Raw genomic sequence first — 15,532 nt, 5'->3', positions numbered from 1 at the left:
TGTGCCTGGCACAGAGTAGGAGCTCAATAAATATGCCTCTATTGAAAGTGTTTAGTAGAAGCACCCTAACCTGGCTTCAGATGTGCTTTGCTACATGCTGGCTGAGTCCCTTTAGACTAATCATTTCACCTCTCCAACCTAAGCATCCTCATTGGAAATGGGCCTGCCAGTGCTTAGACATTCCTCCAGGTATTTTAAAAATAAAGGTATTTTTAAAAATAAAAATATTGTAAACTAATACATACACAAAGAAAATTCAATATAGAGAGTGCTTGGCACCTAACAGGTGCTAAATTCCTTTCCTTCTTCCTTCTCTTTCCTTTCCCCTTCCACCCTTTCTCCTACAAATATTTATTGAATGCCTTCTATATGTGCCAGGTATTGCCCCAAAGACATGGCAGGAACCACGACAGAAAAGGGTCAAAGGTTACTGTCTAGTTTCTGAGATACACAGAAAAATCTGTACACAAATCAACCAAGTGGACTATTTCAGACGGTGTTAAGGACTATGGAGAAAGTCATACTGAATGAAGTAATTGACCACGGAGGTGAGGGGGCAGTTTTTCTGAAGCCATGTCCAGATTTCAATTTGGGTAGAAATTTCTTTTGCCCTGGGCTTACGGACCAAAGCTACATGCTAACCGGGGTCAAGAGCTGGGAGTTCTGGACCTGATGGTCCGTCGGACTGAGAGAAGTACCTAGTGCTGGGGGCCCTCTGTTTCCTCATCCAGGTGCAGAGTCTCTGAGGTTCTTCCCACGGTCAAACACTTCGTGATTCATTGTTCTCCCCAAGTCCAGCACTGTGTCTGAGCCAGTTTGTGATTTGTAGGGAGCTTAATATTTTAATTTAGGAAACGACTGTTAAATTACTTGTTAATAGACACACTGTCTTGCTGCTTGGCAGCTTCCTCGGTCCATCCTGAGTTTTATTTTATTTTATTTTTTTAAAGGAATCTTTAAAAAAATGTTTACTTATGGGGCACCTGGGTGGCTCAGTCAGTTGAGCGTCCGACTTCAGCTCAGGTCATGGTCTCACAGTTTGTGAGTTCGAGCCCCGCGTCGGGCTCTGTGCTGACAGCTCAGAGCCTGGCGCCTGCTTCGGATTCTGTATCTCTCTCTCTCTCTCTCTCTCTCTCTCTCCCCCTCCCCTGCTCATGCTCTGCCTCTCTCTGTCTCTCAAAAATAAATAAATGTTAAAAAATTTACAAAAATGTTTACTTATTTATTGATTGATTTTGAGAGAGAGAGAGAGAGACAGAGAGAGAGAGCGTGGGCTGGGGGAGAGGGAGAGAGAGAATCCCAAGCAGGCCCTTTGCTGTCAGTGCAGAACCCGATGTGGGGCTCGAATTCACGAACAAGAGATCATGACCTGAGCCAAAACTAAGTCAGACACTTAACCAACAAGGACACCCAGGCCCAATCCTGAGTTTTAAACTTAAGCCAAGAATCCCATGGTGACCCTCAGTGTGACTGTGGATACCATTAAGAGGCATATAAGAGCTTATTCTGAGCTTCCTATATACACATCTGTTTGAACCAGCTTGTATTCTGGTCCAGGTTTCTGGACACCCCTCAGAGCACCCTACACTAGAGGTGACTTTGATCGTGGTGTTACAAAGACGTTTTGAGTAAACGTGCGCTCTGGGAGCCACTGCTCTGTGACATGGGCTCCAGAAACCCTTGGATATGACGAGCCTGTTCCCTGCAGGATCAGTTCTAGGTGAAAACGGGAAGTAGGCATGGGAGGAAAACTGTGGGCTTTGACCGAACAGACTACGTGCACGGCCTTTGGTGTGGTTTTGGCATGTCTTCCGATCTCTCAGAATTCGTTTGACTGCGGACAAAATGGGAATAACGATGCTTATTTCACAGTTACTACAAGGGTTTTATGAAAGGACGCAGTGACGCCCATAGATACTTCCTGTGGGCCTCCTCTGGGTGCCTGCACCTCTGTGGTGTTCTTGGGGTGCTCTGCCACTCCTCTGCTTTCTCCACCCTCCACCCCAGCTTTGCAAGCTCTGCCTCTCCCTCTTTCTCCTTCTGTTCAGCATGAGCGCCCAAGGCATTCAGACACCTGGGGAGCACCTCTGTCTCCCTGGGGAGACCCTCGGCGAAAGGGCTGTAGCCATGAACCTGAGTTAATTTCCCCCAAGTTGCTCAGGTTCAGACTTTCTCACTGTGATCTCATCAGGTGTTCATGACACCCCATCGTGTGTCCCTGGCTCCCCTGCAAGGTCTGGCCATGGTTGGGGCCCAGCACCTGGTGGTTGGCATCCCTCCCTTCCTGCCCTCCAGGGAGACTAGGTGGGCTAAGAATTGCCAGCTTCACCCTGTCAATTCCTGGGGCCCGTGAGGGTTGCTTACAAGCTTTAAGGTATCCAGAGACTTGGGGGCACCTCTCTCCTTGATGTGACCCTCTGAACCCTCTGTTAAAGGGGCCCCAGGCTAGCACTGCATATCTTTCTCCTGAAGACAATTGGGGGAAATGTTCCTTTTGTTTCTACCTCTCAATCCCCTCTCTGGAGATGCAGGCCTGAGGCCACAGGATACTGGGCAGGAGGGAACAAAGAAGAAGACCACAGAGCTGGCAGTCCAATCCTCGTCTGGGACTACCGCTCCGCCCACCTTGTCTCCCGTGGCTCCCCATCCCAAGTCTGAGTTCCCTCCTGGGGAGCTCTTGACCCTCCAGCCACTGCCTCCCAGGGACATTCTCACCACCTCACTGGCCAGCCCGCACTCCTCCTGTCCCAGCACTGCAAATGCCCCCAACCGCAGCAGCCACCCGCACAAGAGGACACTGAGACTCCCAGAGACTGCTCATTCGGCCTTTTCCATCAGAAGGGTTCAGTGCTGACATTCTGGAGGCCGACTGCTGGGTATTTACTGCCCACGTCTGCTGGACACCCCGTGGAACCCCCTTGGTGCTACAGTTTCCTGGTCTGTAAGTCGTAGCTAAGACTAGCACCTTATATGGCGTCAGATTGTGAGGTTTTGGTGACAAAGAACTTGCACAGGGCTGACATATAGTATTACTCAGCAAATATCTACTGCGAATCTGCCATGTGTTAGCTGGTATCTTCTCCAAGGTCACAGTGATCACCGGAGGGGTGAGTGATTAAATCTCGGGGCTCTCAGACTCAGAACCACCGCTTTGCCTGGGACACATGTGCCTCCATCTTTTCAGGCCAGAGAAAGAAAGGAAGACTTGAAACACATCAAGCACGCCCTCCCTCTTCTCAGGGTCAGTGCTGAGCTTGGGCTCAGCTACTCTTGTTTCCCAGATGTAGTTTAAGGAATCCCTGGGCCTCTGACTTCAGAGCCACGTGGAAGCTGTGGAGGCCCCCATTGCCGCAGAACCATTGCTGTTAATGAGGAGAACCCGGGACATGGTTCTCCCCCGTGGGCCTCCTGGCTCCGGGCACCCTAGTTGCTCAGGATAGAGTAAATAAGGCCACAGGACTCCCAGAAAACACCCGGCCCCTGGTCCTCAAACTCTGCCCCATCCATCACTGAGAGCTGGGCCTGGGGTTTCCCCATTCAACCCATTGTAACCCAAACCCTCTTTGGGCCTGCCTGAACACGCCCTGGCGTTCTAGGCACAATAGCCACTTATATATCTGCCTCCAAAATGCCCTGTGTGGTGATTGTGGCCGTCTCCCGAGGGATGCTGGAACATTGCCCAGCAAGGGCCTGCCCGCAGACCTTCCTTGTAGTGCCCTGCCCTCCTCGTCCTGCAAAGCCTCGCTCGGATCTCCCCCCCCAGCTCTGCTTTCCATGGACTCCCCGCTCACGTGGCCCTGGTGCTGGCACAGAAGCAGCAGGAGTCAGGAGGCGAGAGCTAGAGAATTACTAGAAGATGACTACCGAGAGTCTGGGTTCCTCGGCTGAGGAATCCTATAGGAGAATATGGGGAGAGACCACACTCGGCCCCTTCATCATGGCATGAGGGGGCAGCTTGGGGATGGAAAGGTGCATTCGTCTGGGGCCCGCTGGCTCTGTGACCTGGCACAAGGGATTTGCCCTCTCGGAGCCTCGGTTCTGCTCCGCAAAGCAGAGCATGACAGGGATGTGCGTCTTACAAAGCTAGCACTCGATAAAAGTCTATTTATGCCTTCGTTACCAAAAGCCTTGTCTCTAAGGACTTCCGGTCTGAGAGTGTGGCTTTCTGCCTGTGATACATGGAGCCTTAGACTTTGCCTGGACGTCCCCCAGACTCCCAAGGCCTGTTTCAAGGACAGCAAATGCACAGACGTCAGTTACACTATTAGGTTACTGAATACAATTCCCACTTAAGAAAGAGCATTCTATTCTCTCAGCCTCAATGCAACATTTAAAAAAGGTGGGCCTAAGAAAAGCCCTGGCCTTGATGAGTATTCAAGCAGTATGCAAATAATGAAGATGTAGCCCAGACTTCTCTTCCTCCATCAATTTCCACTTCCCCTCCTTCCACCCGGAGATCTCGAACTAAGCAGCATACATGGCCTCCTTGAGGAAAGATATGTTTCGCAGCCCTCCTTGGAGCTGGCATGCCCATATGACTAATTCTGATCAAACGGAATTATGCAGTAGTGGTGTGTGAAATCTTGGGAAAGGGCCCTTAGAGGCTGTGTTACTCAGGATTTTCCAGAGAAACAGAATGAATAGGATGTCTAAGAGGTATTAGCAGGAGCTGGCTCACGTGGTTTGGAGGCCACGAAGTCCCGCAGTCCGCCACGTGCAAGCTGTAGCCCCAGGAAAACCAGCGGTGAACTCGGGCTGAGTCCGAAGGCCTGAGAACCAGGAGGACCAATGACACAAATCCCAGTCCAGGAGATTCTCCCAGGGCAGGAGAAGATGAAATGAAATGTCCCAGCTCAAGCAGGAAAAAAAAAACATTTTTGTTCTATTCAAGCCCTCAACAGATTGTCCAATGCCCCACCACATGGGGAAGGCAGCTTCCTTTACTGAGTCCACTGATTCAAAGACTAATCTCATCTGGAAACATTCTCACAGACACACCCAGAAACAGTTTAATCTGGGCAGCGGCAGCCAGTCAGGTTGACACATAATGTTAACCATCACAGAGGGAGAAGATGCCTCTTTCATTTCTTCCTTCTACCTGCTGGCCAGAATTTGCACTGATGGCTGGAATCCAGCAGCCATCTTGGACCATGAGTTGCCTTGAAAATAGAAGCCATGCACGGCCCAGGAACAAGAGCGGAGCATCAGTCCAGCCCCGCACTGGCTTCCCTCTGCCACCGTGATGATGACTGACAAATAAATAAAGACCCTAAGAAGGCTTAGGTTACTGTGATGCTAGCCAAACTTCCTCTTAACTAAGAAAATGCAAATATACCACACTTGGTGGAAGATGATGGGTCCTGTGGGGGCTTCTTTAATTGCCATTCATTTTCTGTCTAGTGTGCTTGGATTTACACTCTCCCCCCAGCCCCAGATTTCATTCAGGAAAGGCCCAGCTACAGGTGCCACACACTTGTTACAGAGAGCAAGAGTCTGGGAGGAAGGGGAACAAATTCCAAATCCAGAGCAGAACAAGCCACTTCCCCCACCCCCACTCATTTGTCCTTTCATGTAGCCAACGCTGACCGATGCTGTGCAGGCACTATGCAGCATCTTACCTAGTCTTCACTAATAACGCAATGATTTTGGCATCATGCCCATCTTCCAGATGAGGAGACCGAGGTTCTGAGAGGTAAGGAAATGGCAGAGTAAAATTCAGGCTGCCTCCCTTGATCATGCACTGATTATTTTTTTCGTCATCAGGCCTATATCTGTTTGACTAGTGGGAACCCGTCTAAAGTATTCCATAGATATACTCCAACGAGGCAGAGAACGAAATAGTCTGGAAAGTACCCTGTTTCCAGGTCAGGATTGATAAGAGGGTGGGGTTGGTCAATCAGTGAACCCCTATCTATCTTGTGCATCCTACGTGCCGTGCGCTGTCCTTGTGGTTTGTCATCACTGATGTCTTTGGGGCACCTGTTGCCCTGAAGTGTGAACATCACAGTTTTCTGTAAAGAACCCACGTTGCCCTGGCACAGTCTTGTGGTTCAGAAGGGAAAATAGTGGCCAGGGGTGCAGAGCGCTGGGTCTGGTTCCATCTCTGCCACCTACCCACTGTGTATTTTCAGATGAGCTGGGCCGTTGAGAGCTTCCCCTTTGCTTGTGTTCCTTTTGAGTCATTCAGACTTGGCCAAAGCTCATCAAAGAAGTGCTATTTAAGGTTGTCCAGGAAATGACACTCTCAGTGGAAATTCAGGAACCTTCTGTTAGGCCCCCAAAATAATTCACATAAATAAATATCAGGCTTCGGTTGCAGCTTCTTTTTATAAAAGAGAGGAGATATTTGAGAAGGAACTGTTATTAGAGTTGAAATAGTCACTGTGATCGTGTTTTTATGTCCTCTTTGACCTTTCTTTTTCAGGGACTTCTCTGAGAAAGAGTCTCAGTGAAATGTGTTTCCAAGACTTATGTGGTGATAAGAATCACTTAGGGCTCTTGATTAAACTGACGAACACACAGAACCAGGATTCCAAGGCGATCTTGGAGTCGTGATTCTGTCGGCTGGTGTGAGACCAGGAATCTGTGTTTGTAAGAAGTGCCCAGTGCCCGGGAGCTTCTTGTGGTCAGATGAATCTGGGGAACACCAGAAGGGCATGAAGTCGGAAAGACACTCAATGTCTGATGCTCTCTTTGTAACGTTGGAAAATTGAGGGCCAGAAAAATGAAATGGCTCTTTCATGAGCCATCAGGAGCTGGCGCTAAAAAAGTCAAGACTTGAGTTCAAGTTCTGAAGCCACAGGAAGTTGGAGAGAAATTTGAACGCTGATCTTCCTGCTTTTTAGCTGTGTGATCTTGGTCAAGTTTTCTATTCAACTCTGAGTGTATTAATTAGCAAGTGTTCACACTAGGTGCCAGATCGTGTGCCTGGCTTAAGTGCTAATGGGTGAACAAGAGAGAAGTTAGCCTGCACTTGGGTGTTCTGGAGCCCAGAGGGGAGGCCAACAAAGAGTGGGGCTCTCAAAGGTGAGGACTGCAGCCAAAGTGGAGGGGACCCTGCCGAGGTACCCAGCCCACGTGGCTTGGTCTGTGGAGACAGGATCAGCTGTGGTTAAGGGTTCAGAGGATGAGCAGGACTTAGCCAGGTGAGCAAGTGGGAGGAGGGCACTGCAGGTACCAGGAAAGATTTAAAAAAAAAGGCCAGGGAAATACCTAAACTCGGGCCTCTTGAGGAATCAAAGAGACAAGTCCAAAGATGATGGCCATGAGGGAGCTGGGGAGGGAGGCTGAGGCAGACCATGTGGGATCTCATCTGCAGACATGAGCTCTATTATAAAGGCAAAGGGAAGTCACTCAAAGATTCCAGACGGTCATGGTGCCATCAGATTTTTGAGACGTTCCTGAGCCTCTGAATCTTCATCTGGAAATGCGGGTCATAACTTGGCCCTTCTGCTCTCTCTCTTGCCCACTTATGGGCTAATTCCCCACACTAGGGCCAGAGTGAAGCTTTCACAGTGGAAGCCAGATCCCATCACTCCTCTGGTCAAGCGTCCCCGGTGGTCCCCATCCCAACCTGTGCTCAGAACCACGTCCGAAGTGCCCAGTGGGACCTAGACCTATCGCCTATAATCCTCGACCACCTCCCCCAGTCTTCCCTCCTGTCCCAGGCATGCAGGGAGCACGTCCCCTCTGGGCTGTGCATGGACTGTGCTCTCTGACTAGGGTCTCAGCCCCAGACACCCACATGGTTCTGAGACCTTCGCTGACGACACCCCTCGCTGTCCCTTGAGGTGGCTCAGGTTTTCTTTGGGACACTTTCACCTGTCATCTCCTGTACTTGTGCGTGCAATTCTATCTTGTGTGCTCCCCCCGTTAGAGGGAAAGCTCCACAGGGTGGGGGGCTTAGTGTCTTCTTGCTGCCTTCTCCCCAGGGTCTGACACAGAGCTGCCAGCCCATGATATTTGTGAGTAAATGGCTGAGCAAGACTGATCTCGCGGGGTCACTGGGAAGCTCGAATAACAGAATTGCTGTATACGTAGTACTGGGAGCAACAAGGACTTAGTGGCAGCTTCCTTCTTTCTTTCTACCCCATTCCCTCTCCTTCCAGACCCCCAGTTAGAAGTCCTTCCCAGGGAACCGTTTACCCCTGGGCCCCCAGTTGCCCCTGGATCCTCTTTTTGCCTGCCAGCACTAGGCTCCGTCCCCGACTGCCCTGCCCGTTCTGTGCTGCCCAACGCTGGCTTGGCTGTGTCCCTAGAGGAAATGGGATGTGCCACAGTTACCACACATGGAGGCTGACAGGGGGGTGGAGGCTGGCCGCTCAGAACTACTCATTGTCCTGGACCTGTGTGGTCAGAGCCTGGCTGAGGCCATCACACCTGGGCGGCATCAGATGCATGCCAGGGCGTGTTTTGCAGGCACAGAAAACACAAAGCACTTCCTTAAGCCTTGACTGATGGCTTCTTTTCTTCTGCCCTTGACACAAATAGGCTGTGACCCCAGCAGTGTGGACATGGGATCACGAGGGGAAAGTCCCCTGCCCCACCCCAACGGCAAGGTTCAGAGATGGCCATCTGTGGTGGGGAGGCCCAGGCAGTGTCCTGGGAAGGCTCTCCCCTCCTTTGCTTCCTACTCAGAACTCATGGGGGGTGTAAATAAATATACGGGGGCATGAGCTGTAAGCTGCCAGGGGCGGCCTTTAAAATCACCTATTTCAGGAGTGTTGCCTCTGAGGCTCCCAGCTGGCTAAGGGGTTTGGACATGGGTACCGAGCTTTCATACAAGTTTCTGTCTAGTTTCTGTCGAGAGAGGCTTTGTTGCAATTTTAGCTTCTCAAAACCCACCTGTATAAACATCCGGCCTGGAGATGAGAAAGAACTCACCCACAGTCACAGTGTGAATGGCAAACTCAGTCTCCTGCCGCCCCCGGGACGTCCATTTCCCAGGTCACCAGTACTGTTGAGGACGAAACAAGAGTCAGATAAGCAACAGCAAACGCAGAAAAAATGAAAGCCTAGCTTAAAAAAAAAAAAAAAAACAGAGCAGAGCAAAAGGAAATATACCAACATGTGAGCCATGATTGTCTCAGGGAACAGTGTGACAAAAGTCTTTTTTCTTTTCTAGTCTTCTTAAAATTTTTCCAGATTTTCTATTAAAGAAAATCTTTTTTCTGTTTTTTTCTTTTTTTCTTTAAATCATTAAAAGAAGAAAGAGTTCTCTGAAGGAAAAAAATCACTACAATTGTATCAAAGTATCTCCATTCCATCCTTCTTTTATTATTTTTGGGGGTTCTTAAAATTTTTTTTTACCGTTCAAATTTGTGGGTGATACATTTTGGAAATCCGCTCTTCTGGAAAAAGCATGAAAGTTAAAAAATGCATTAGCTTTCACACTGGAAGTATTTAGTTTAAGAAGTTCATGGAAATGGTTTAAAGGACAATCGTCATGTTCTTATAAATTTCAATAAACGTCAGAGCACATTGGTTGGAAACATACCTTTTTTATGGATAGCTTTTTTTTTTTTTTTCATTTAATCTCTTGTAAAGATTTATTTCTTCAGGGACTGAACTAAATTCAGTGAGCTAACTTTGCCCCCATGATACCACTTAGGGCCACTCTCTTATTTTTCTATTCTTACCTTCAATGGGGATTTTAAAAATATCAGTTTTAAACAGTGGCTTCAGCTGATGAACCCATGTGATAGCTACTGAACTCAGTAATTATAAGATTTCCTAGAATAAATTTAATTGCCAAATTCTCACAATCAGCTGTTACTGTTGCTATAAATACCCCTCTTGCCTTTTCAAGCCCTGAGTGAGCCTACAGTAGCTGTTCTGCCTCTGGAAAACTGTGAATTAGGCATCACCAATTTATGGGACCTCACTGTAAGCCAACTGCTTTGATTCATCTAGGGCAGGTGTCTGTGTAGTTCAGAGTCTCCTCACACAAAAAGAAGACAATTTCAAGTTATTTTCATCCTTGTGGAAAAAGGACACACTGTTTTTATTTACTTTTTGGCATGTTAGAATCAGGTGTACAAACCCATGCCTCTTTGTGTCTAGTTACATCATCTTTCAGAATTCTATGAATTTATAAGGATTAAAATAATTTAACTGAATATAAGCCATCTTGTCTTTTTTTTTCCCCCAAAATTTTACATCTTTATTTGTGTTTGGGAGAGAGAGAGAGAGAGAGAGAGAGAGAGAGAGAGAGAGAGAGAACATTAGCAGGGGAGAGCCAGAGACCCTGAAGCAGGCTCCTGGATCTGAGCTGTCAGCACAGAGCCCAACATGGGGCTCAAACCCACTGACCACAAGGTCATGAACTGAGCTGAAGTTGGACATTTAACTGACTGAGCCACCCAGGTGCCCCAAAGCCATTTTGTCTTTTAATAAATAAGTCTGACTTTAAACCCTGGTTCTATATCTTACTAACTGTGTGACTCAGGGCAGCTCACACAACTTCTCTGACCCTCACTTATAAAACAGAGATAGTAAAATAGATTCAGTAAAACGGTTGTGCTTTGGAAATAAGGACTTTTGAAAATAAACTACGTGATGGCATTTATTAGCACAGTGCATACCACACAGCGCATATTTAAATCTACTTTCTTTTCTCCAGCCGATTGTCAGAGGACAATCCCAACTTTTTTCCATTAGGCAAACATTAACTGAGCACTTACAGGGAAAGTATGAGAGATGCCAACACCCTGTTCCGCAGCTTTAAGGATCTCACTGTCTCATGAGGAGGACAGAGACCTGTTTGTGTCCTAATTACTCCAGACCTGTGAAAACTGGTTTTTAGAAAACATTTCTTTAAAAAAAATGTTTATTTATTTATTTTGAGAGAGAGAGAGAGAGAGCGCACACGCAAGTGGGGGCGGGGCAGAGAGAGAGAGAATCCCAAGCAGGCTCCACGCCGTGACTGGGGGAGACTCTATCTCACGAACCGTGAGATCATGATCTGAGCCAAAATCAAAGGGCCGGATGCCCAACCGACTGTACCCCCTCAGGCGCCCCTCAGTAGACATTTATCGCCTTTGATCATTCACTCAGCAAGTATTTATCGAGTGTTGACTATGTGCCAGGCCCTGAGGCCCTTGGGAGTCACCAGTGAGCAAAAATCCAGTTCTTGCCTCCATGGCAAGAGTACATTCTACCAGGGCAAACAGACGGTAATCAGATGAACAAATACACATCTTGTAGAGCATAATTTCAGGGAAGGAGTGCTGTGAAGTAAGAAGGTGTAGGGAGAGACAAGAGTTGCTGTTTTCCAAAGGGTGGTCAGGGGCGTCTCTCTGAGGTGATACGCGAGCTGAGACCTGAGTGAGTCCTTGCAGGCAAAAGGTTTTTGGGAGAAGTAGGGCATGTGCAAAGGCCCGGATATGGAGTTGCTTCATGTGCTAACAGAACAGTAAGGAGCCTGGGTGATTTCAATGCAGTGCTAGAAAACGGGACCAGAGAGGTATGAAGGCACAGATGAAGCTTTCTAACTCACCCTCATCCTGTTCTGACCCTCTGAGCTTGGTTCTCCCTGAATTTAAGGCCCTTCTTGGGCTTTCCAGGACAGACTCTCCTGGCCCCTGCTGGCTCCCTCTGCCCTGACAGGAACCCCTGACCCACATGTGGCCACCGCACACAGGCCTGGATGCCAGTCTCGGGAAAGGAAGCCCACAGAGAAGGGCGCCTCCCCCACCAGTGTCCTCAGCAAATTCTCACCTTGATTCTGCAAGGTAGGTAGCAGGGGAGAGGTTCTCACCATGGGAGGGCCATGTCAGTCTTGCCTCTGAGACTCCCCTTTCCCTCCGGGGTCCGCCTGGTGTCATCACACCCCTGATGCCCAAGGCCCTGCTTCTTTATGCCCTCTGACCCAACCCTGAACACAGAACTTTCCCTCAGTTTGCTCCAGCCCAGCTGCGATGGGGCTGGGCTGTTTAGCAAGACTTTATAGGGAGTCTTTGGAGCACTAAAGGGGCGTAAACAGAGTAACTGACAACTACCACCAACATGACTGCTTTCAGAACCCTCGAGGCCATCCACATTGACTCCTGCCTGGCTCAGCCTCTTTCCGGGCAGCCGCTGCCATGCTTCAGCCCTTGGCACCCCTCCTTCCGACCCCCGGAGCCCACGTCCCCACAGAGGGGCCCACAGACAAGAAGGTGGCAGTTCCTCACCAGTTTAAGACCCGCCTTCCAAGCCACTTCCTGTCCCAGCATCCTTCTCTCCCCCACCCCCCAACCCCCACCCAACTGACATCAGAATTGTCCACTCTCATCTGGGAGACCTGCCCCCTGCCCCCAGAGGCTTGAAGCCCTGCTTATCCCCATCAGAGCACTGTCCCTTCAATGTCATTCAAAGGTCTCTGATATTCCTGTGGGAGGGACTCCTCACAGCCCCACCCTCTGTACCTGCACTCGGTCCCCTGAGCTGCTTGGGGCAGGAATCCCCACCTGGTCATCTCGACCCACCAGCCCAGCACAGAGGAGGCCGGGGAGCCTGGCAGGGGCTCAGCCCTCCCTGAGCAGAAGCTGGGTCTTTGGTGGTGGTCGTGGTGGGCTCGCTGGGGACATCCTGAAGGAGTCTCGGGAGGGTGGGGAACATGGCTCCTTGCACCCATCATGCCTCGGGCTGAGGAGGTCTTACCCTGTTTACAGGATACGTACTAAAGCAAATGGTCCAGAGCTCTTGTCCAAATTCAAACGGGACACAAAAGGAATGGGGCCCGGAGAGGCCGCCAGGGAAAAAAAGACTAAAAAAATGCCAAGCCTTGTAACACAGGTGCGTATAGTGATATTGCATATATGTGATCTTGAGAGACTGGATTCAAGATCGTATTATACCCCAGACGTAGAGATTCATTTTCTTGATTCCCTGGGTGAAGAGATGTGAGCAAATGCCATTGCTGGGGAATGGGGGAGGGGGGCGGTGGCGGTGAGGGGGGTTGTTGGAATGCAGACTGCCCTTGCCTCCGGGCTTGGGGTTTTGACCACCACACTCGATGGCTTGGCAAGCAAAGAGGCCTGAAGGTCGAGGAAGAGAAAATAAGATATGGAAGGATTCACGGAACCAGGTTTCTGGGCCACTGTGACATTTTATGCTGAACTCATGACCCGTGTCCATCAAAGAGTGTACTTGGAATTGTCTGGAATATGGTAGGAAACCACCCAGTGAGAGCTGCTTTGGTCAGGGCAGTGGGGGGGTTCAGGTGCGCTGGGGTTTTCCCACACCCGGAACAAGCTGCACCCTCGTGCTGTGAGCAGAGATGGTTCTGTCTGTAATTATGATTACTCGCTGCCCTTCTGTGGTTGGGTAACAATGGTACCAGAGATCTCCTGGGGTGCCCCGGGCAGGACTGTTCATTTCCTGTTTCTCTGAAGCAATCTGATTCCTGGCAGCCAGGGGGAAGAAAGGCCCAGCAGCATATTTCCTTATTCTAAACCCAGGAGCCTTATCTTGGGAAAGTAAATATGGTGGCTGCAGGAAATTTTCGAAAGTGAAATGGGTGGCTGTGGGCGGCTGTCCCCTGTCCCATGCTGTTGTCTTCATCTCGAGGCTCTGATTTAACTGAACTCCTCCAGGTATGGACAGGCTGGGATGGGGGAACACCCTGAGGAGGGAGGCACAGGCCGCTTTTAAGGAAACTAAGGTTCCAGGAAGCAGAGAAACAGCCCAAAGGCACCCAGCTAGTTAGTGTCCAGAGCAGAGATTCAAGCTTGTGTTGTCTCTCTATAGAATTCATCAGGAGATCATTACTGAGTGCTTGTTATTTGTACGAGGGAAGAAGGAAGAATGTAAACACAGCCAGCCCTTCTAGACTGTCTGGAATTGGCTCCTCTGAGCCCTTTCTCCTTAAGGGCCGCCTCACTAACTGCGTTTCCTAGCCGTTGCCAAAAGCAGGGATCACATTTGTCTGGCCACTGAGGCCCCCAAGACCACCAAGCAAGTCCAGTGCGACCACCATCCTTTTGCAGAACTGTCTTCCGAGAGGCAGCTGGGCAGGGAGAAAACTCCAGGTTATAAGATTGCTTGGGGGCTACTAAATTCTACCACTGCATTTCTGTCTTGTTAATCCTGTGAAATCAACTTTCCAGTTTTGTGCTTCAGGGGGACCCAGGGAGTCGGATTCAAAGGAAGAGGGTGCTTATGGGCAAAAAGGATTTACCTTGAATAACTACATCAGAGGTAAAGAACAATGATTAAGTCCAGAGCAGGCCCCAGCACTCAATCAGTCCCACACCACCACCACCCCCCGGCCCCCCGTCACCGTCAGCCCTGGGGGGGTGCTGCACCAGGACCAATGGGGGCCACATCGTGGGGCAGTTTTAACAAAGTGGGGAGGACAAGGTTGTCATCTAGGAAAGACTCTCCAGACTCCAAGAGGCCTGTCAAATGCCTCCTGCCCTGCCAGGGGCAGCAGGGCCCATAACAGGGGCGCTGGCCTCTCCCCAAGAGGTCCCAAAAAGCTTCGGGAGGAGGAATTTTCAGCTGAAGCTCCTGCCTTGATGAGGAGAAGAGGGAGGGTCATTCCAGCAGATTCAGCTATTGGACAGGAACAGGCTACAGGTATGATCCCACTCTCTCCCTTTTTTTTTAACTTGAGGTTAAATTCACATAACATAATATTAACCATTTTAAAGTGTACAATTCACGGCACTTAGCACATTCGCAGCGCTGTGCAGGTACACCTGTCTCTGGTTCCAGAACCTCTTCAGAACAAAGCTCATTTCCCCCATTACCCCCTCCCAGCCCTTGGCGACCAGCAGTCCGCACCTGTCTCTGCGGATCTATGTGTTCTGATATTTCACATGCATGGAATTGTACCACGGCCTACAGGGCATCAGGCTGAGGGCGGTTGAACTGTGGTTTTCCTTTTGATAGATCCCAACCTTTGTTGAGACTTTTGTGTGTGTGCAGAAGTGATGCTTTTCTTTTCTTTTTTTTTTTTTTTCAACGTTTATTTCTTTTTTGGGAGACAGAGAGAGACAGAGCATGAACCGGGGAGGGGCAGAGAGAGAGGGAGACACAGAATCGGAAACAGGCTCCAGGCTCTGAGCCGTCAGCCCAGAGCCCGATGCGGGGCTCGAACTCCCGGACCGCGAGATCGTGACCTGGCTGAAGTCGGACGCTTAACCGACTGCGCCACCCAGGCTCCCCAGAAGTGATGCTTTTCATGATGCAAACCCTGGACGTTGACAAGAACCTCTCCTCCTCCCGTCTTTCACAATCGGGATGCTAGTATCTCAGAGAAAAGCCTTCTATGTTACCCCCGTGCAAATGTTGAGGAACATCTGGGCCGCTTGCCCGGTTGTGACCCTTGGGCTTAACCTCTCAGTCTCATGTCCTCACTTGTAAAATGAAGATGAGACAGTACCTCCTTCACGGATTTGAGAGGAGAAATGAGTGAACACTACAGGTGGAGTAAAAGTGGGGTGAGCCACAGAATAAATGCTCAGTCAATGCCTACATTTCAGCTGTTATGTTTTTCCCAATGTAGGGACACGGGGAGTATCATATCTGTGGAAGGGAGAGCCAA

Source organism: Leopardus geoffroyi, chromosome B1 (assembly GCF_018350155.1).
Source record: "Leopardus geoffroyi isolate Oge1 chromosome B1, O.geoffroyi_Oge1_pat1.0, whole genome shotgun sequence".
NCBI lineage: Eukaryota > Metazoa > Chordata > Mammalia > Carnivora > Felidae > Leopardus > Leopardus geoffroyi.
This window is presented reverse-complemented; position numbering follows the sequence as displayed.